Below are 20,996 nucleotides of genomic sequence, written 5' to 3' on the forward strand. Positions count from 1 at the left end.
CCAAGTTGACGTGCAATTACTAATCACATGATGTTCCCCAAATACAATGGCCTCAAGAACAGGAACTGAAAATTAGCAAAGCTTTATGTCTCAGTTCTAAAGCTGAGGGTATCAATATGTTTTCTGTTAAGAAATCCTAGACTATGTATAAACTAAACTTGTACTGAGATGCTGATGCTACAATGAGAAGTGGGAAGAAGTCACTTTTGAACTACAAAATGAGGATTCCAATTTACTAAGCCAGCCTGATGGTCTAACTGCAGAAGTAGAGACAGAAAGGCAACCATCCAGTCATATGTCTGAAACACAGAACACAGTAGAACTGCTACCTCTCTCTGTCCAATACGGGAAACAAACAAACAAATAAACAAACAAAACTGGTGACTTGCATATGTGGCGACTGAAAGCACGCAGCCCAGAAGTGTAACTGATAAGATATGAAGTTCTAAGAATGTAAGACTCAGCTCTGGTCTCTTTCTTGTGACAAGTCCACCTTTAAGTAGGGATTACTCACCTCCGTAAGCCACCTGTCAGGCAGACAAACTTCCCTGCACCTGAGATCAGGGTATGCCCTGCTTAAATGTTTGCCCTAAGCAAAAGTCAGGGGCTTCATACTGGCTGCCTCACATTACTAGGATGCATATCCTAGGGTTTGAGGGGTTGTCATTGAGGAAGTGATGTAGACAGAGCTTGTTCATCAGAAACTAGACTGTCCACACACCTCTCTGAGAATCCTCTCACAGTGCACTACTGAGTTGGGGTGGAGACTAGCAAGATAAAGTCAGAGGGGTCTGGGGTGTGGATCTCGAATGTTCTCTGGTATCTATTAAAGTCAGCAGAGTCTGGACACCATGTACTCATGTAGTGACAAGCTAGAGACAATTACATAGAAATAGTGCCACAGAGGCTTTTGTTATAAGGGGAACATGAAAACAGAAAGGGTATAAAAGCATTTGGAAAGTAAACACAGTGGAAACAGCATCAGAGTCTGCATATCCTTCTCATTCCCCCAACCACTTGGGATGAGATGGTATAAAATGGAGATGCCACTTTGGGAGGCAGCGTTGAGGATGCTACTGGCCTGCAGTTTACAGCTTGAAGGAAAACTAGATAAGTTTCATACCCACTCTGTCAATGCTCTGTTGAGTTTAGCAGTGGGGTGGATAGTACTGCTGTGGGAAATGAGCCTGCAGGCTTCATAAGTAAATTCTGCTTGCTTTATTTTGCTAGAAAACCCTCCGCACTCCAGTCCCCAGGCAAAGAAACATATAAACAAATAACCCAAACTTTTTTTTTTTTTTTGGTTCTTTTTTTCGGAGCTGGGGACCGAACCCAGGGCCTTGCGCTTCCTAGGCAAGCGCTCTACCACTGAGCTAAATCCCCAACCCCAACCCAAACTTTTTAAATAAAATTGGTTCTTCTTCTTTCTTTCCCTCCCCCTTCCTCCTCCCTCCCCCCCCCCACCTCTCTCCTTTGGTTGGAGGCTGGATTTTTCAGTGATGCCGAAACTGAGATTCTTTCCATGAAATTTTTCCTTATCTTGAGAAGTATGCTTGAATCAAGCATGTCCTATTGGGAACTAACAGAATTTGCCGAGAAACTGAGATTCAGTCTGTGAAATTTTTCCTATATCTTGAAAAGTACGCTTGAATCAAGCATGTCCTATTGGGAACTAACAGAATTCACTGAGAAACAGATTCTTTCTGTCAAAATTTTCCTATATTTTGAGAAGTACACTTGAATCAAGCACATCCTATTGTGAACTAACAGAAGTTGCCAAAAAACTAAGATTCTGTCAGTGAAAATTTTCCTATACCTTGAAAAGTTCACTTGAATCAAGCACATCTTATTGTGACCTAACAGAATTCACCGAGAAACTGTGATTCTGTCCGTGAAAATTTTCCTGTATCTTGAAAAGTATGCTTGAATCAAGCACGTTAATTCTCAGAAGAAGCTCTACACCTAGGTGTTCTAACATGCCCAGGATCACAGTTTGAACCTGCACCCAGACCAGACCTGGGGCACTGGCTCTGTACCCACACCTACAACAACCAGAGGGAGCCTAACTCCCAGGTGCTCTGAAACACCCAGGATCACAGGAGAGGCCACAACAGCTGCCCTAACACCCAGAGTAACTGGGTCCCCTAGGATCCAGGGATGCAGGAAACTAAGCCCAACAGTGGCACGGGTTCCTTCTGGTCTGAACCTAGACCAGGAAAAGAATTGGGGTACTGGCTCTGCATCCTCTCTTACAACACCCAGAGGGAGTCCAACTCTGGAGAGGTGCTCTGAAATTCCCATTTTCACAGGATCACAGAGGAAACTCAACTCCCAGGAGATCAGATACATCCAGGGGCACTGGAGTTGACACATTCAAGCTCACTGTTCAGGCTACAATATCTTTCACAACACTCAGTGTAACTGGGACCCCCACAGGAACCAGGGAAACACAAACCCCCCACCTACCAGAGGCATGGGTTCCTTCCAGCTTATACCAGTGCCCTGAGCAAACCCAAGGCTCTGGTTCCTCACCCACTTCTGTAACACCCTGAGAAAGCTTGACTCCCTGGAGCTCTGACACACCCAAGATCTCAGGATCACAGGACAGCAGGATTCTGAGAAGTTCTGACACAACCAGAATCATAGGACAGGCTACAGTCAGAGACAGCAAGGGCAGGTAGCACTAAAGATAACCAGATGACAAGAAGTAAACACAAGCACATAAGCAACAGAAACCAAGGCTACTTGACATCATGAGAACCCAGTTCTCCCACTATAGCAAGTCCCCATCACATCAGAAAAGCAAGATTCAGATTTAAAAATCACATATAATGAGGATAATAGATGACTTTAGGAAGGACATAAAAAACTCCCTTAAAGAAATACAGGAGAACACAGGTAAGGTGAAGAAATTAAACAAAACCACCCAGGATCTAAAAATGGAAATAGAAACAATAAAGAAATCACAAAGGGAGACAACCCTGGAGACAGAAAACCTAGGAAAGAGATCAAGAGTCATAGACGCAAGCATCACCGACAGAATACAAGAGATTTACCTGTGTTATAGCCCCTTCCAAGGGCTGGCCATGGACTGTAATTTTTCCAGGGATTTCCAAGATACCAGTCACTCTGATTCTCTACCAAGCCCAGGACCTGTTGACCTGTAAAACAGAGTACACAGATATCTTAGAAGCAGCAGTCAGACATCTAGGGCTGGAAAGTATAGAACACAAGGAATGTTTATGCAGATCATAATAACAGTTCATATCCACTGGGGACTTTCTAACTAAGTGCCAGGTCCTGACCTAAGTGTTTAACTTGCATTAACATATTTTATTTTTACAATTATGTGGCTGTTTTTATTATCTCTACTTTACAGAGAAGAGACAGCTTCCCAGAACAGTCAATTACTTTGTCCAAGGTCATCTATCTATTTCTGATAAAGCTAGAAGTCTCCATCCATCCATTCCCCTACATTCCCACCGATCCACCCATGTATGTATTTATTCCCTAAATCATGGGTCATGTGTGAGACATATCTTTACAGCCTGACATGCTAATCTTTAAGCATTTCAATCTGATTCTTTCCATACTGTAGTGATTTACTAGCTTTCTGAACCTGAGCTACAAGTGTTTATTTGTTTTGTTTTAACATCAAAGCCTAGGGAATGATCCTCACTTGATGGGATGGGAGCTTATAAGGGAAGGACCACTCTGTAACAAGCTCCTCACAATGCTTCTGATCTTACTATGTTCTTAATCTATGTCAATAAGCACCATGTCAACCCAAGAATGTCATCTGAGGGGATAATTACTCTTCTGCCTTGTCTCTGGTACACCATGATATCGCGTATGGGTTAGAGATGTGTGTCTGGAATGTAGGTAGGACAGAATTTCTGAGCTTTCAAGGAATGTTATCAAACCTACCTGGCTTCATTAAGACAATCTAGTAAGATAATAGTAAAAGGTATTGTCTTAGAATTACCTATAATAAAAAATTAGAATTTATTAACTAGGGATTGAGGCTCTCCTATGACCAGTAATTAATATAAGCCCTGGTGGAGCTAGTATATGAATCTGCATTTGTCTTTCCATTTCAATAAGTTAGTTCTTATTCTAATAAGTTTTAAGGTAGGTATCATTAATCCATATTTCACAGAAAAAGAAACTGAGGCTTAGGGACTTTAAGTGATGTGCTAATAGTCACAAAACAAGCCATTGATGTCTTTCACAGCTAACTTTCTAGAGTAAAACTTCTTATGCTGTTTGACAATCTGAAAAATAAAGCAATTTCTGACCAAATGAAAACTCACACTGGAGAGATGACTCAGGAGTTAAGAGCACTGACTGTTCTTCCAGAGGTCCTGAGCTCAAATCCCAGCAACCACATGGTGGCTCACAACCATCTGTAATGGAATCTGATGCCCTCTTCTGGTGTGTCTGAAGACAGTTATAGTGTACTTACATATAATAAATAAATAAACCTTTAAAAAAAAAAGAAAGTAAGAAAACCCACCAGCATGCTAAGAAACACAGCAGAACATTGGAACGCTGGGTGATATGGAACCTTCATGGTATGATGACAGCCCTCTGAAATGTTGGTTTGGTGTAATTTATTTGTTCAATTTATTGAGCTTCTATCTAAATCATCATCCTAGTACAAACACATATATTAGAGGCATGGGGGAAAAAATACTACCACTCACTTTGTCAGTGTAGGTTTTCACATCCCAAACTTGTATAATTCCTTAGAAAAGTGTTTATGCAATCTAAAGAGTGCAAGACCCAATTAATGTCTCATGTACTAATCTTGGGGTTTTGGTGCAGAACAACCATCTGGAAAAGACTTAGACCCCTTAGCTGAGAGGCTGGGATCATAATCCTGACACTAAAGAACAATTTGGTTACCTTAAATAGGAGCACAGGACAAAGCCAAAGTAGTACTTGGGAGGCCATGGCTTATACCGATTAAGGAGTCTGGGATAGGATCACCAACATTTTGGCTTGATAAATAGCATCAGAAGCCAAGGCCAAACAAAGGTATGGTGGTTTGGTTGAGGAGCCTCTCCTGGGCTCAGCATCTGAAAATTTGGTCACCAGTTGGTAAGCTGTTTGGAGAGGTGGTGCAGACTTGCTGGGGGAAATGTATCACTGAGGGTGGGTTTGAGAGTTTATAGATCCACCCTACCTTTACTTCTCTCTCTCCTTCATATTTGTGGTCCATGATGAGCTCTCCTAGCTTCCTGCTCCTGATCCAATTCCTGCTGCTTGCAATCATATCTTCCTGCCATGATTGACTCTTAGATGCTTTGGAGCCATAATCAAAATTAAACTCTTCTGTGAGTGAATTTTGATCATGGCATTTTATCATAGCAACAGAAAAGTAATGGATTCAGCTATCACATAATCAGAACTGGCAAACAGGGAATGAGGTTTTATTGCATGGAGGATGGTTACCTGTGTCTCAAGGAAGACGAATTTTTAATATCTAAAAATCCAAATTTTGTAGTTTTGCACCATCCCATTTTATTTGTCTTCAACCTATTACTTCAAACAAGTCTTTTCCTAGCCAATGCACCCAACAAAACACTAGGGTGTCACCTGTGTTCTTGCCTCTTGCTCACTTTGCACTTCCTCATCAAGGCCCATCTTTGCACCTGCGAGTCCCTGCCCACAGTTTTTTCACAGACTATATTAAGGTTGATACTTAACACATAACCCTGAGTCTCAGCTATACATTGTATCTATGGCCTTGCAGCAGATGTCTTTATTTAGTAATATCAATGTGTGCCTTCAGGTGATTAACATCCCTAAATTAATGACTGGGTAATAGTAAACATACTAGCACCTCCTACGTATTCCTACATTTGCACATGGACAAGGTCCTTCACATAGTATTTCACATAGTAGGTATTTAATAATGTGACCTATACAAATGAGTCTTATGGTTATATTTCTCTTAGCTAGGAAGCCCATTTATATTTGTGTGTTAGTGTTCCTGAATGTCTTTGTGTGTGTGTGTGTGTGTGTGTGTGTGTGTGTGTGTGTGTGTGTGAGAGAGAGAGAGAGAGAGAGAGAGAGAGAGAGAGAGAGAGAGAGAGAGAGTGGTGTGCATATGTATGTGTGCAAATATGCTTGCCTGTGGGTGTGTATAGGGGAGGACTAAAAGTGTCTCCTTGCACTGTTCCACACATTAAGTTTTCAAATAAAGTCTTACAATGAACCTAGACTTTGCTGTTCCAGCTAGACTGGAGCCCAGTGAGAGCCTGAAACACTGCTGTCCCAGTCTCCCAGCCTTGTTACAGATGTGCTCTCCCATACTCAGGCTTCTCCATGGGTGCTGGGATTAAGCTCAGGTTCTCGTGCTTGGACATCAAGCACTTTACTCACTGAGCTATTTTAGGTCTCATCCTGATAAAGTACTGTCAATGTAATCAAAACATCTGCAAGTGGATGGTTTCTTTTACTTTGGTTTATTTTTTTTTTACTATAATGGGGATTGCACAGAAGTCCCCATGCATGGTAGGCAAGTGGCACCCCAATGTCAAATACCCTCCCATCAGCTTAGGAATTTGAACACTGTGCTGTCAGTTGGTGGTATCAACATGCCATTCTACTCTCTCCAATTCCCAACACCAATGCATCTTCTATGTAGCTGTTGAACTCAGGAGCAGTCATTGTCCCTCACTTGGATAATGGCAAAGATGAAAGGAGTGGCAGTCACATCAGTCACAAAAGGCTTAGACTTAAGAATCTTTAGGAACAACATCGAGCTACCTCCAAGGACAGCATTTGAATTATTTTTTCTCTCAAGCCTAAACTATGTTTCTTCTGCACACACAACTCATTCATTCAATGAATGAATTTTTGTTCTACAAAAAATAAAAATCAACTAGAGACATAATTATAATTAATGAATATAATATATATTCATTGTCTGAGAGAAGCAAAATAATCAATAGCTAGAAGAATTGGTTTCGCTTTAAGTGGATTCATTAGCTGTTATGTCAATTATTAAAACAGAAGTGCCCAGAAGTGATTTTTCTTATTAGTCCTTCAGCAGCCTTGGGTACTGCATGGAGGCTTGTGAGTCCCATAAGCTGTCTGCTTGCTGTGTGAGTCCCAAGCCCACTGAGGTCTACGGCTGTGGACAGGGAACTGTGAGCAGCAATACTGCTGGAGGGAGGGGTGTAGAATCTGGGTTCCAGTGTTGTTCTCTGTGTTCATCTTTTAGAATACACCAACTTCTCAATGCCTTGTCATCATTTTGACTCCTGTAAATACACACATTTAAATGACTTTACAGGAATCAAAAGCTACACACTTTTGATTAGACTGTTTTATAACTTTGCTTTTCTGGATATGGATATAGGTGCCATCACTTCAGACACATCATGCCTCTATCCCCTGGGAATAGGCCACTGAGCTACAAAATAAAAGTCAATAGCTAATGGAAGGCCATGTCCTTCTGCTATTCCAGTTCCAAGAAGGACTTACTGGCCTATTTTTTTCATAACCCTTTCTCTACCCCCTTCTTCTTATGTGTGTATTCAATGTGCTCTCCCATGTTTCAGGTTTTATAGGACAGTCCTGTCCTGACAAGGACTCACTACTCAGGATGCGGCATGACAAGTTAGCAATTGTAACTATGTGCCCAAGTGTTAAAAAGAAATAATCTGGGGTTGGGGATTTAGCTCAATGGTAGAGCACTTGCCTAGCAAGCACAAGGCCCTGGGTTCGGTCCCCAGCTCCCAAAAAAAAAAAAAAAAAAATAATCTGCATTGTGGATGCACATTGGCATCACCCTCATCGACAACACAAGGTGACACATTGCTTTCTCTCTTTTATGTCTCAGCAAGTTAGTGTGTGGTGTGTGTGGGTTAGTTAGTCTTTCTGCGCACTCTCTCGCCCTTAGATATCAACATGATATCAACATTAGATATCTGAGCATGGTTCTGATCCCGGTGCCTTACAATCTGAGTTACCAAACCACTTCCTACATACATCTGTATGTATACTGAAGACAAATTATTGACATGTCTAGGAAGTTAGGCTCTGCCTTTAAGCATTAGGTTCATCTGCAGGGCTTGAAATACCATTAGCTTATATGGTTGTGCCTATATCCAGCTTACAAACTAGCAGGATGCAGTGAGACATTCCACTGCTAAATTTATTTTATTTTATTTTAAAGTGTAAGGGTATTTTGTCTACATGAGTGTCTGTAGACATATCTGTAGATATGGTATGGAGGTATAATATGTGTATTCCTGGTACTCCTAAAGGCCAGAAAACTGTTAGAGTTTCTGAGACTGGAGTTATAGATGATTGTGAGCTACTGCTACTATGTGGGTATGAGGAAATCAAACCCAGGTCCTCTGGAGAAAGAATTCATGCTCTTAGTCACTGAACCATGTCTCTAGCTTCAAGTACTATATACTTCTTGGATGCAGTTAAGAGAAGAAAATGGACATGAGAAAATTGTAAAGATTCAAGTCATGTTTTCTCTACTTCCCAGATGTGCAGCTGGGGAAGTTTCTTAACCTCTCAGTCTTTCCTTCTTTAGTCATCTGTGAAGAGTCAGGATAAATATATCAGAATTAGATTGTACCCCTCTAGGCCTAAGGTAATTCATGTTTATTCAAATCATACCACTCAGAAGACTCTGAAAAGAGGGTCCAGAGAGACGGCTGGTGGTTTAAAGCACTTGCTGTTCTTCCAAAGGACCTGGTTTTATTGCCAGTACTGACATGGTGGCTCACAACCATCTGTAAGTCCAGCTCCAGGATGCCCTCTTCCAGCCTCTGCAAGCACTGTATGTACATGGTACATATACATGCATATATGCATATAAGCAAACATTCACACATATAAATTAAAGATAGCAAAATATCCCTGGGGAATCTGGTGGTATCATTCTAAAAGCCCCCTGATGGCCTGTGCTGCTCTATGTGTCCCGACTGTCAATGCCCTCCATCTCTTCCCTGCCCGAGCTGGTGTATGGCTCTTGGTTTGTGGAAGCTCTATTTTAGGCTATTTTCTGCTAAGGATTTGCTTAGTGTCAGGCACCACACAAAATATGAAGGAATTAAATACAAATAAAACAGCCCTTGATTCAGAGACTGTTAGACAAGGAGAAAGATAAAGTTATGAAGCAGTGTGACATCTGAGTGACAAAAGCTCTGATAAGTTGGAGGAATGGCAAGCAGAGAATAACTGATTCTGTGTGAAGTTTCAGGGAGGCCTGTCTGGCAGTCAATTTCTTCCCTGAATCCATCTATCATAACCCCTCATGAACAGCATGCAGACCCTACCCTCACATGCAAACCTCACAGATCCCAGCTTTCTCACTAACTTTTCTGCTAGGTACTGTTCATTAACATCCATCTAGGACAGAAGTTCTTTCTGCTGCCTGGAGTCCGGGTAGATGAGACATGCATCCCAGCTCAGGACTTAATGGCAACAACATCCTGGCCTCCAGATGTTTCAGTCCAAAGAGTTGACCTTGTTTATATAAACAGCTCAATGAACTACCATGCCATCAAGAAGTGAATTCACTGGGATTCCTCTGGGGAATGCTGTAGGTTTCTACAGCCCTGACACACTGGGCATTCTGCGGTGCCTACTTCATCTCCAAAGAAGTTATTAACATAAAACACTGTGACTGACAGAAAAGGCTTTGTCATTGTTTTTGTGCTAGCTCTGTAGTTATGATTAACTGTGCTGTGCTTGGTCTTCTGTACTCTAGGCATACTCTAACTTATGAAAATGAAGCTGTCTTCTTGCTTACTTATACATCAACATTAACAACCAGACAAGCGGGGCTGGAGAGATGGCTCAGTGGTTAAGAGCATTGTCTGCTCTTCCAGAGGTCCTGAGTTCAATTCCCAACAACCACATGGCGGCTCACAACCACCTATAATCAGGTCTGGTGCCCTCTTCTGGCCTGTAGTTGCATACATGCAGGCAGAAAGCTGTATAGTGTATACATAATAAATAAATGTTTAAAAAACAAAAACAAAAAAACAACCAGACAAGCACAAACAAGCTTGCTATGCTTTGGGGGCTCTGCTGTTGGTGTCATCAGCCAGCAGATGAATGGCTCCAGGCCAGGAACTTCCCCGTCTTGTTCTTTCTTCATTTTCTGTCTCCAGCAGGGTTGCTGATGTTAGGTTAGGGGGTGAGAGGGAAGTGAGGAAGCAGGGTCAGAGAAGGATTCTGCTACTTATGGCTCTTGGGAATGTGAGACAAAACAACTGTGGCCATAACAAAGGAAACATGCCTATGACAAAGAAAAAAGGGATGTATGTTCTAATTAATTAATGTTATTACCATAGATTTGTTGTAGAAAGTGAAGGGTTTCATTTTAATCAAAGTATATCATGTATGTTGACTATATTCACCCTCTACTACCCTCTCCTGTCCCTCTTTCTTCTTAGTCTTCTATTCCATCCATCCATCCATCCAACCATCTATCTGTGATGGTTTGTATATGCTCAGCCCAGAGAGTGGCACTATTAGAAGGTGTGGCCCTGTTGGAATAGGTATGTCACTGTGGATGTGGGTTTAAGACCCTCAACCTAGCTACCTGAAAGCCAGTGTTCTGCTAGCAGCCTTCCGATGAATTTGTAGAACTCTCAGCTCCTCCTGCACCATGCCTGCCTGGACACTGCCATGTTCCTGCCTTGGTAATAACAGACTGAACCTCTGAAGCTGTAAGCCAGCCCCAATTAAATGTTGTCCTTATAAGAGTTGCTTTGACCAGTGGAAGGGGAAGCCCTTGGTCCTGCCAAGACTGAACCCCCAGTGAACATGATTGTTGGGGAGAGGGTGGTAATGGGGGGAGGATGGGGAGGGGAACATCCATATAGAAGGGAAGGGGGAGGGGTTGGGGGATGTTAGCCTGGAAACCAGGAGAGGGAATAACAATTGAAATGTAAATAAGAAATACCCAATTTAATAAAGATGGAGGGGAAAAAAAAAAGAGTTGCTTTGGTCATGGTGTCTGTTCACAGCAGTAAAATCCTAACATAAACACTATCCATCCATCCAACCTTGGTTTCACATATGAGAAAAGACATGTAGTGAGCGGACCAGAGAAATAACTATATACTCATGTTTAGAGCACTACTCACAATTACTGAATGATTAAATCAGCCTGTGTGTCCACCAAGTGATAAATGTATATAGAAAATGTGGTATGTAAATGAGATAGAGGTTTCTTCAAAAGTAAAGAAGGATGATATTGATTCTCTGTTCTCCCCACACCTCTTAGCACACCTTCACCAGACCTGTGGATTCTGAAACATACAGGTAACCTTCCTTTCCCCCACCCATCTTCCCTGCTCTGAGTCATCTTGGCACACCAAGCTGCCCTGAGCAGCCTGCTAGCCCAAGAGTACCTCCATTCAGTGCGACCTCTCTGCCCTGATCTGAGACTCCTGAACCATAGAGACCTGCAAATACTGAATCAAACAGACATAGAGATCTGGAACAATACAGCACAAGGATACCCCATCAGAGGCCTGCCACACCAGGACCATCATGGTCAACCACCCTTCCAATACTTACTACAACAGGAACATCCAAGGACCAAAGCCATCCAGATGGCTAAAGGGCCTCAAAAGAGCACAATCAACAAAAACCAGGGCAATATGACCCCTTCACAGCACACCTAGCCTACTACAGCCCTGGATAACCCAGCACAACTGAAACACAAAAAAATGTCCTTAAATCCAATTTTATAATGATGATAGAGGCCTTTAAGAGGAAATGAATATATCACCATAGGAAAATACAATCAAACTGGTAAGGTCTTTAAAGAGGAAACAAATCTCTAGAAGATACACTGGAAAATGCAATTAAACAGGTGAAGAAAATTAATAAAACTGTGCAAGACCTTAAAGTGGAAATAGAACCAACAAAGACAAAGCAAACTGAAGAAATCCTGGAAAGGAAAATCTAGGGAAGAGAACAGGAAAAACCAATGCAAGTATCAGAAACAGAATACAGAGACTGAAAGACAGAATCTCGAGTGTAGAAAATACAATTGAAGAAATTGATAAATTTCAAAGAAAAGATTAAGTCTAAAAAATTCCTGACACAAAACATCCAGGAAATCTAAGATACTCTGAAAAGACCTAATCAAAGAATAAAAATAGAAGAAGATGAAGAGTCCCAGCTCCAAGACCCAGAAAATATTCTCAACAAAATCATAGAAGAAAACTTTCCCAACCTAAAGAAAGAGATGCCTATACATATACAAGAAGCTTAGAGAACACCAATTAGCCTGGGACAGAAAAGAAAATCATCTTGACACAAAATAATCAAAACACAAAATCTACAAAACTAAGAAAGAATATTATAAGCAGCAAGAGATAAAGGGTAGGTAACAAAGACAGACCTCTTAGAATTTCTCCCAACTTCTCAACAGAGACTTGAAAAGCTAGAAGGGCCTAGACAGATATCTTGCAATCTCGAAAAACCTCAGATGCCAACATAGAACATACTCAGCAACACTCAAATACCACAGATAAAGAAAACACATTTCAAGACAAATCCAGGTTAAAACAATATCTATCCACAAATCCAGCCCTACAGAAAGTAATAAAAAAAAAAAAAAACTCCAACATGAGGAGGACAACTGCATCCAAGAAAACACAGGAAATAAGTAACTTCATACCAGCAGCAAGAATAATGGAAACATGAAAACACACACACACACACACACACACACACACACACACACATCAAAATAATAGGATAATAGTCCCTAATCATTGACATCTCTCAACAACAATGGATTCAATTCCTCAATTAAAAAGACACAGGCTAACAGAATGGATGTGACAGGATCCATTCTTCTGCTGCACACAAGGAACACACACCAGCAATAAAGATAGATATTACCTCACAGTTAAAGAGCTAGAAAAAGTTTTCCAAGCAAGCAACACAAGAAGTACACTGCAGTAGACATTCTAAACTAGAATGTCAACAAAATTAATCAAAAAAGACAGGGAAGCACACTTCAAACTCATCAAAGGAAAAATCTACTGAGATGTTATCTCAGTTCTGAACATCTATTCCCCAAACACAAGGGGACCTACATTTACAAAAGAAACATTACTAAAGTTTAAATTGCACACCAAACCTCACACATTAATAATAGGAGACTTCAACAGTGCATTCTCAGTAATTAACAGGTCATCTATACAAGAACTAAACAGAGAAACAATGAAACTAACAGACATCATGAATGAAATGGACCTAACCGAAATCTATAGACTATTTCACCCAAACATAAAAGAATATACCATTTTCTCAGCACCTCATGAATCCTCCTCACAATTTACCATCTAGTCAGTCACAAAGAAGCCTCAACAGATACAAGAAAATTGAAATAATACCTTGTATTTTATCATGGATTAAAATCATGGATTTTACCATGGATTAAAACTAGACTTTAACTTTAGAAACACCAGAAAGTCTCCAAACTCATGGAAATAACTCTTTACTCAATGATTTCTGTGTCAGGGAAGAAATAAAGAAAGAGATTAAAGGATTTCTAGAACTCAGTGAAAATGATGGCACAATATACCCAAAATTATGGGACTCAATGAAAACAGTGGTAAGAGGAAAGTTCATAGCACTAAGTACTTCCAAAAAGATATTTGAAAGTTGTCATAAGCAATTTAAAAGTACAACTGAAAGAAGAAGAAGAGGAGGAGGAGGAGAAGGAGGAGGAGGAAGAGGAAGAGGAAGAGGAGGAAGAAGAAGAGGAGGAGGAGGAAGCAAACACATCAAGGATGAGTAGAAGGCAGGAAATAATCAAAATCAGTGCTGAAATAATCAGAAACAAAGAAAGCAATTCAAAGAATCAACAAACCTAGAGCTTGTTCTTTGAGAAAATCAACAAGATAGGCAGTAAGACTATTTCCAAATGAACAAAATCAGAAATTAAAAGGGAGACATAACAAAAGACTCTGAGGGAATTAAAAGAATCATTAAGTGTTACTTCAAGAGCCTGAATACAACAAAATCTAAAAATTTTAACAAAATGTACAATTTTCTAGACACATATCACTTACCAAAGTTAAATCAAGGTCAGGTAAACTATTTAAGGAACCCTATACTTCCTAAAGAAATAGAAGCATTAAAAATCTCACAACAACAACCAAAAAGGTCATGGCCAGATGGTTTAGTGCAGAATTCTACAAGACTTTCAAAGAAGAGCAATACACCTGAAATTACTCTGCAAGGTAGAAACAGAAAGAACCGTGCAAAATTTATTCTATGAAGCCACAGTCACCCTGAGATCTAAATCACACAAAGACTCAACAAAGAAAAAGAACTTCAGACTGATTTTTCTTATGAACATTGCTGCAAAAATACACAATAAAATTCTCACAAACCGAATCCAGGAACATATCAAAAACATTATCCATCATGATCAACTAAGCTTCATTCCAGGGAAACAGGGATGGGTCAATATATAAAAATCCATCAACATAATCCATCATATAAAAAATTGGAAGAACAAAAATTACATGATCATCTCATTAGATGTGGAAAAATCTTTTGACAAAATCCAAGACCCCTTCATGTTGAAAGTATTAGAGAGATCAGGCATACAAAGCACATATATAAACAAAATCAAAGGAATATATAGCATGCCAATAGCCAACATCAAGCTAGGTGGAGAGAAACTTATAATAATTCCACTAAAATCAGGAACAAGATAAGGCTGCCCAGTCTCTCCCTACATGTTCAATATAGTATTTGAAGTTCTAGCCAGGGCAATAAAACGACTAAAGGAGATCAAGGGGATGTAAATCAGAAGAGAAGTCAAATCATCACCATTTGCAGGTGATAGGATAGTATACACAAGTGACCCAAAACTTCTTACCAGAGAACTTCTACAGCTGATAAATAGCTTCAGCAACGTGGCAGAATACAAAAATAAGCCCTCCTTTATACAAATGATAAATGGGCTGAGAAAGAAATTAGGGAATGAGCACCCTTTACAATAGCCAAAAATAATATAAAATATCTGGGTGAAACTTGAACCAAGCAAATCTGTATGGCAAGAATTTCATGTCCCTGGAAAAAGAAATCAAAGAAGATATCAGAAGATGGAAAGAGCTTCCATGATCGTGGATAGGTAGGATTGATTAACATGCCCATCTTATGAAATGCAATCTACAGATTCAATGCAATGGGATTCAAAACACAATTTTAAGCACCTTGATCAAAATCGTACATGTTCCTAGAGTCCAGTGGATGGATAGATGAATGGATAGATGAAAACAGAATCTTACACACAGTCCATCATCCTAGTCCACATGAACCTGTGAGCTCTACTGCAATCAAGTGAAAGTGGGTATGGGCTAGCTAACTTCTCTAGATAAGCTTGAATAATAGGTGGCCCCCATCACAATATGTAAGGTACCTTCACTACTCTCTCCATCTCCCATTCCCAGAAAAGCTTTAGCCTACAGAGAAATACTGTCAATCACTGCTGCACCTCAAGCCAGCTGTGCTTGCCTATATCATTAGTGAATACCAAAATGTTAAAACCTGATGTCCCTGAGTATCATAGGGGACCCCAATGATGCTCTACAACCTCATATTTACTCTAATATGACAGGATAGGACAGGATCGCATAGGCCATTGAATTCCATGCCTGAGTATAGGATGTCTAAAATAACAAAAAAATAATTAGTATCATGGTAGAATTTATTAAACATCCTGAAAGAACAGCTGCTCTGCCCTGGGTGCCCCTGGTAAGTCTGTGTAAAATACCAAAGAATCTCCTGAGAGGATGTGCATGAAAAGATATTAAACAGCAAGGCACAGATGGAACCGGACTGTTTATGAACTTGTATGTTTCACGGCACCTGCTACAGGAGTTCAGTTCCACCTCCAGGCACTTTTGGATGATACATTCTCAGATGAGCCTCAGGAACTTAGCAATTATGCTCTAAGAATCTCCTTTGAAAGATGCATTCACAAGAGGACTGAGGTGAACAGAAACATGGTCAGAGGAACTAGGTTTCTGAGGTTGGCTTCAGACTCATTCTTTTTCTTTCCTTTCTTTTTCTTTCCTCCTTCCTTCCTTCCTTCCTTCCATCACCTATGCACCTCAAATGGAGAGGACACTGTATCTTTCATTGAACCATAATTAAGTTCTCACCTGTTTTCAGATGCTAGCTCTTCAACATCCAAAATATTTCCTTGGGTAAGTTCTTGGATCTTCATTTACCTTCTTTATAAAATGGTAATAGCATCTATGTTCTGGGACTTCTCTGGAATTTTTTTTCTGGAGGGGGGTGGAGCAAACTTTATTGATGGTATTCAAGAGAGTAGGGAGGGCACCCTAGGCCCCTCCTGTAATTAAGGGGATCTGGGATGGAATTGTGAGGAAGATGCTCAGTGTTGGGGGCTGAATTGGGATGGGGACTCCTCAGCAACTGAGGGCCTCTCTCTTGCTCTCAGTGTCCTCGCTGGGCTCAGGTGGGTGCATCAGGGTTTCTTACTCCTTGGAGGCCATGTAGGCCATGATGTCCACCATCCTGTTGCTGTAGCCATATTCATTGTCATATCAAGAAATGAACTTTACAAAGTTGTCATTGAGAGCAATACCAGCCCCAGCATCAAAGGTGGAAGAGTAGCTGTTGTTGAAGTCACAGGAGACAACCTGATTCTCAGTGTAGTCCAGGATGCCCTTTAGTGGGCCCTCAGATGCCTGCTTCACCACTTTCTTGATGTCATCATACTTGGCAGGTTTCTCCAGGCAGCATGTCAGATCCACAACAGATACATTGAGGGTAGGAACACAGAAGGCCATGCCAGTGAGCTTCCCATTCAGCTCTGGGATGACCTTACCCACAGCCTTGGCAGCACCAGTGGTTGCAGGGAAGATGTTCTGGGCTGCCCCACGGCCATCACGCCACAGCTTTCCAGAGGGGCCATCCACAGTCTTCTGAGTAACAGTGATGGCATGGACTGTGGTTATGAGCCCTTCCACGATGCCAAAGTTGTCATGGATGACCTTGGCCAGGGGGGCTAAGCAGTTGGTGGTGCAGGATGCATTGCTGACAATCTTGAGCAAGTTGTCATATTTCTTGTGGTTCACAACCATCACAAACATGGGGGCATCGGCTGAAGGGGTGGAGATGATGACCCTTTGGCCCCACCCTTCTCCATGGTGGTGAAGATGCCAGTTGACTCCATGACATACTCAGCACCAGCATCACCCCATTCGATGTTAGCGGGATCTCGCTCCTGGAAGATGGTGATGGGCTTCCCGTTGATGACAAGCTTCCCGTTCTCAGCCTTGACTGTGCCATTGAACTTGCCATGGGTAGAGTCATACCGGAACACATAGACCATGTAGTTGAGGTCAATGAAGGGGTCATTGATGACAATAATCTCCACTTTGCCAGATGCAAAGAAGGCAGCCCTGGTAACCAGGCGCCCAATACAGCCAAATCCATTCACACCGACTTTCACCATCTTGTCTATGGGACGAGGCTGGCATGGCATGAGAAGATGCAGCTGTCTTTGGAACAGGGAGGAGCAAAGAGCCTTCTCTGGAACTCTTAACCAGGGTCATGTCTCCCAGATTTATATTGCATGTCCCTCGGATAGGATAAAAGCACTTCACATAACTGACGTTCACTTTGATTCTCTAGGTTCCATTTTAAAAGAAACATTTTGTGCTATTAAATCTTGCCTGTCCTCTTGATGGGATGTAAACTCCCCAAGGAGACACACCTCAGGGTATGTCTGTGAAGGTCAATCCACCTGTTGAAGTCAACAGAGCATTGGAGGCGAAATCACGGGAACTCTCTCAATCCAGACTGTGGACATAATGTGATAAGCATCTCAAGTATGTTATAGCTAGAGCTGACATAGCTTCTCTTTCAAATGGAATGTGTCTCTTAACCCAAGAGCCCAAAACCCAAAACAAACAAACCAACAAACAAAAAAGAAACAAAAGCAAGAATGCTTCTTTCAGGCTCTTTATCAAATATTTTGACATAGCAACAAGAACAATTTTATCCCCATTTATTCATTGCCCACTACAAGTTTCACTGGGAGGATACACCTCACAGATCCTGAGTCCAAGGCTGAGTCTGACTCCTCTACAAAAAAATTAAAATCTATATTGTTTGGAAAGTTGAAGAAAGCAAGAACGATAATAGAGAGGTTTGGCATGTGAGTGAGATCACTGGGAGCTACTAAAGCTCACCAAGGCAGAGAGGAGCTGCATTTTTCTGCAAGAAGCTTCCAGGATTCAGCTTTCATGCAGCAGGGATTTACTGAATTCCTACCCTGAACCATGCTTTTCTGACCACCAAGTACACAAGGACTGAGATCTGCATAGAACTTCAACACCTGTCTTGCTTCTGTTTTACAGATCTTGCTTCAAGTGTCACTGGGATAGTTTTTCCTTGTGTGAGTCTCGAACTAAAACAGCCCCTTGTCACTTCACAAAAACAGCCCCTTGAATTCCAGTGAAAAGCAGAGACAGGGCTATTCACAACTCAGGCCCTGCAAGGAGAGAGGGTGAAGGTGTGCAGTGAGCGGAGGACTGGACTTGGTCACATGGATGCTTCCTTCCAACCTCTAACGGCTATTCTTGATGTCAACATGAGGACATCTGTAATTAACTAAAACCCAGTTGACTGGGCACGCCTGTGAGAGTTTGTTTGTTTAATTAAATTATTTAAGGTGGGAAAAACATTTCTTATCTGGATCATTGGAAAGATAGCCTTTATTCCAGATTTTCTAAGGTAGAAAAATCCACCTTTAATTTGGACCAAACATTCTGCTGACAGTATATTTAAAGGACATGGAAGAAGGTTTGCTTTCTTTGTCTGCTTGAGCTTGTCCCTGTAAAGAACTTTCATCCTTTTCTGACATTTGAGCCCATTTCTTCAGGATTCCTGTGTATCATTAGACCAGCTGAAAAACCCATCCCATGTGGACTGAAAAACTACTGGATCCTTAGATGTTCAATGACAGCCATGAATCAATATCTCTCTCTCTCTCTCTCTCTCTCTCTCTCTCTCTCTCTCTCTCTCTCTCTCTCTCTCTCTCTCTTCTCCTGGAACCTTTTATAAGTATTCCGAGACCCTCTGTTGTATCTCCAGATGCTCAGGCCTTTCATTAACAATCCAAGGGCACTGAGATGAGGGTTTCTCTTCCCCAAGGCACCCCCAAGAGACACAGAGGAAGGACTGAGACTCAAAAGTAAAGGATTCAGTAACAGAGGCAAAAATGAGTGTTTTGCCATGATCCATAAGCAAGGTTCCACCTCCACTTCCCCCAGGTATTCCTTTGAAGACACCCATTATGTTATTAATTTATAGCTGAAAATGTCTCCTGCTCAACCTTCTATGATTTTGGTCTTTGGATATGTGAAAAACTAAAAAGAAGAGGAGGAGAAGGAGGAGGAGAAAAAGGAGGAGGAGGAGAAAGAGGAGGAGGAGGAGAAGGAGGAGAAGGAGAGGAAGGAAGGAAGGAAGGAAGGAAGGAAGGAAGGAAGGAAGGAAGGAAGGAAGGAAGAGAAACGTTGGGCTGCCGAGCTCTTTTACAAGGCAGGTTTTTATTACACCAATTCCCAAGATGCACAGCTGCTAATAATACCTCTTAGATATGGCCTCTATCAGAGATGCAGAGCTGGCCTGAATTCAGTCAACCACCTCTCTTTGGGCACTTCTTGATCTACCTTTCCTTTTTAAAAGATTTGTTTTCTGGCCTATTTGATGGTTCACTCATCTCTGTGATTTACCAGCCACAGTGCCAAAGAGCAAATGTCGAGATTATCTGAGTTTCAAGAATGGCACCTTGGTTAAGTATTTGATGGTGAATATTACAGTTCTAAAATTCCAGTTACCAAGTGTTGCAACTGGGCTAGCTCCTGCATTGTGAGTGTGCATTTTTATTTCTTGATAATAGATGATAATCAGATTTACCTTGTTGTTATCCGAAGGTTGCTCGGAGAATTAACTGAAATGCCTTCAATCAGGGAATCCTGTTCAGATTTGAGGAGTATTATCATTACTACCCAAAACTTTTGGGTGACACTAATTTAAATGATAATTTTTTCAATTCACATTTATTAATTAACAGGTAAGCAATCACACACACACACACACACACACACACACACACACACACACACACACACACACAAAGCTTATCCTGATTACTCAAAGCAAGCTCAAATTCTGAGTCATGCCAAGGTCTGGTTAAAAAAAAAAAACAAAAATATGCCAGGCATTCCTTCCTCCTAGTTCTGGAGAGGTTTCATAAGAGTAACAGGACATACGACCAAACAGACAGACCTCATTGTGGGTTATGGTACAGGCATGCTAACAAATGCCAGACTTGCACAGGGCCACAGAACATCAGGCATAAAGAAAGTCTTCACATGGTGAGTAATATTACACACGGAAACAGCTTCTAGCCCTCCTATTAACAGCTAAAAGGGACAGATGCTGGACTCTGGCTTCCTTAAGGCCATGGCATAAGACATTTCCTATTCCAAAGCCTCGGACTTTGAATAGCAAGCACTGAGATGTAATGAGTGAAATAAGCTGACAAGGGTTTGGAAGTCAGGGTTCACCTACATGTAGACAGACCATACTACCCTCTCCACATGTCTGCTCTCTGATGGCTGGAATTCCCTCTTAGAAGCCAAAAGCAACCTACCTATAACAAGCAGCCATTAGTCATCTCCTGCAGTAAAATCAACTTACTAATAACACCTCAACTGAGGCACTCTCTTTTAAAAAATTTTCAAATACTCTGTAAAAGAACAGTTTTTGATAGCATTTGATATTCATTCTAGTGAAAACTAAATGAAGGCTTCTGAATTCAGGGTAGACAATTCTTTGCAAAGTCACAGAAAAGGGTATGGGCGGCAGTGGGACAGAGGTAGAGGAGAAATGTCTTTTGTCCTGGTGTTCAGATTTACAGCCACTAAGCT

The 20,996-nt window shown here is 41.3% G+C and overlaps 1 pseudogene; it reads right to left on the bottom strand.

Annotated features, from left to right (window-relative positions):
- Window positions 1-16,529: 16,529 nt before the first annotated feature.
- Window positions 16,530-17,572, bottom strand: LOC134480462 (glyceraldehyde-3-phosphate dehydrogenase-like; annotated as a pseudogene).
- Window positions 17,573-20,996: the final 3,424 nt, after the last annotated feature.

The sequence above is a fragment of the Rattus norvegicus genome, chromosome 9, assembly GCF_036323735.1.
Source record: "Rattus norvegicus strain BN/NHsdMcwi chromosome 9, GRCr8, whole genome shotgun sequence".
NCBI lineage: Eukaryota > Metazoa > Chordata > Mammalia > Rodentia > Muridae > Rattus > Rattus norvegicus.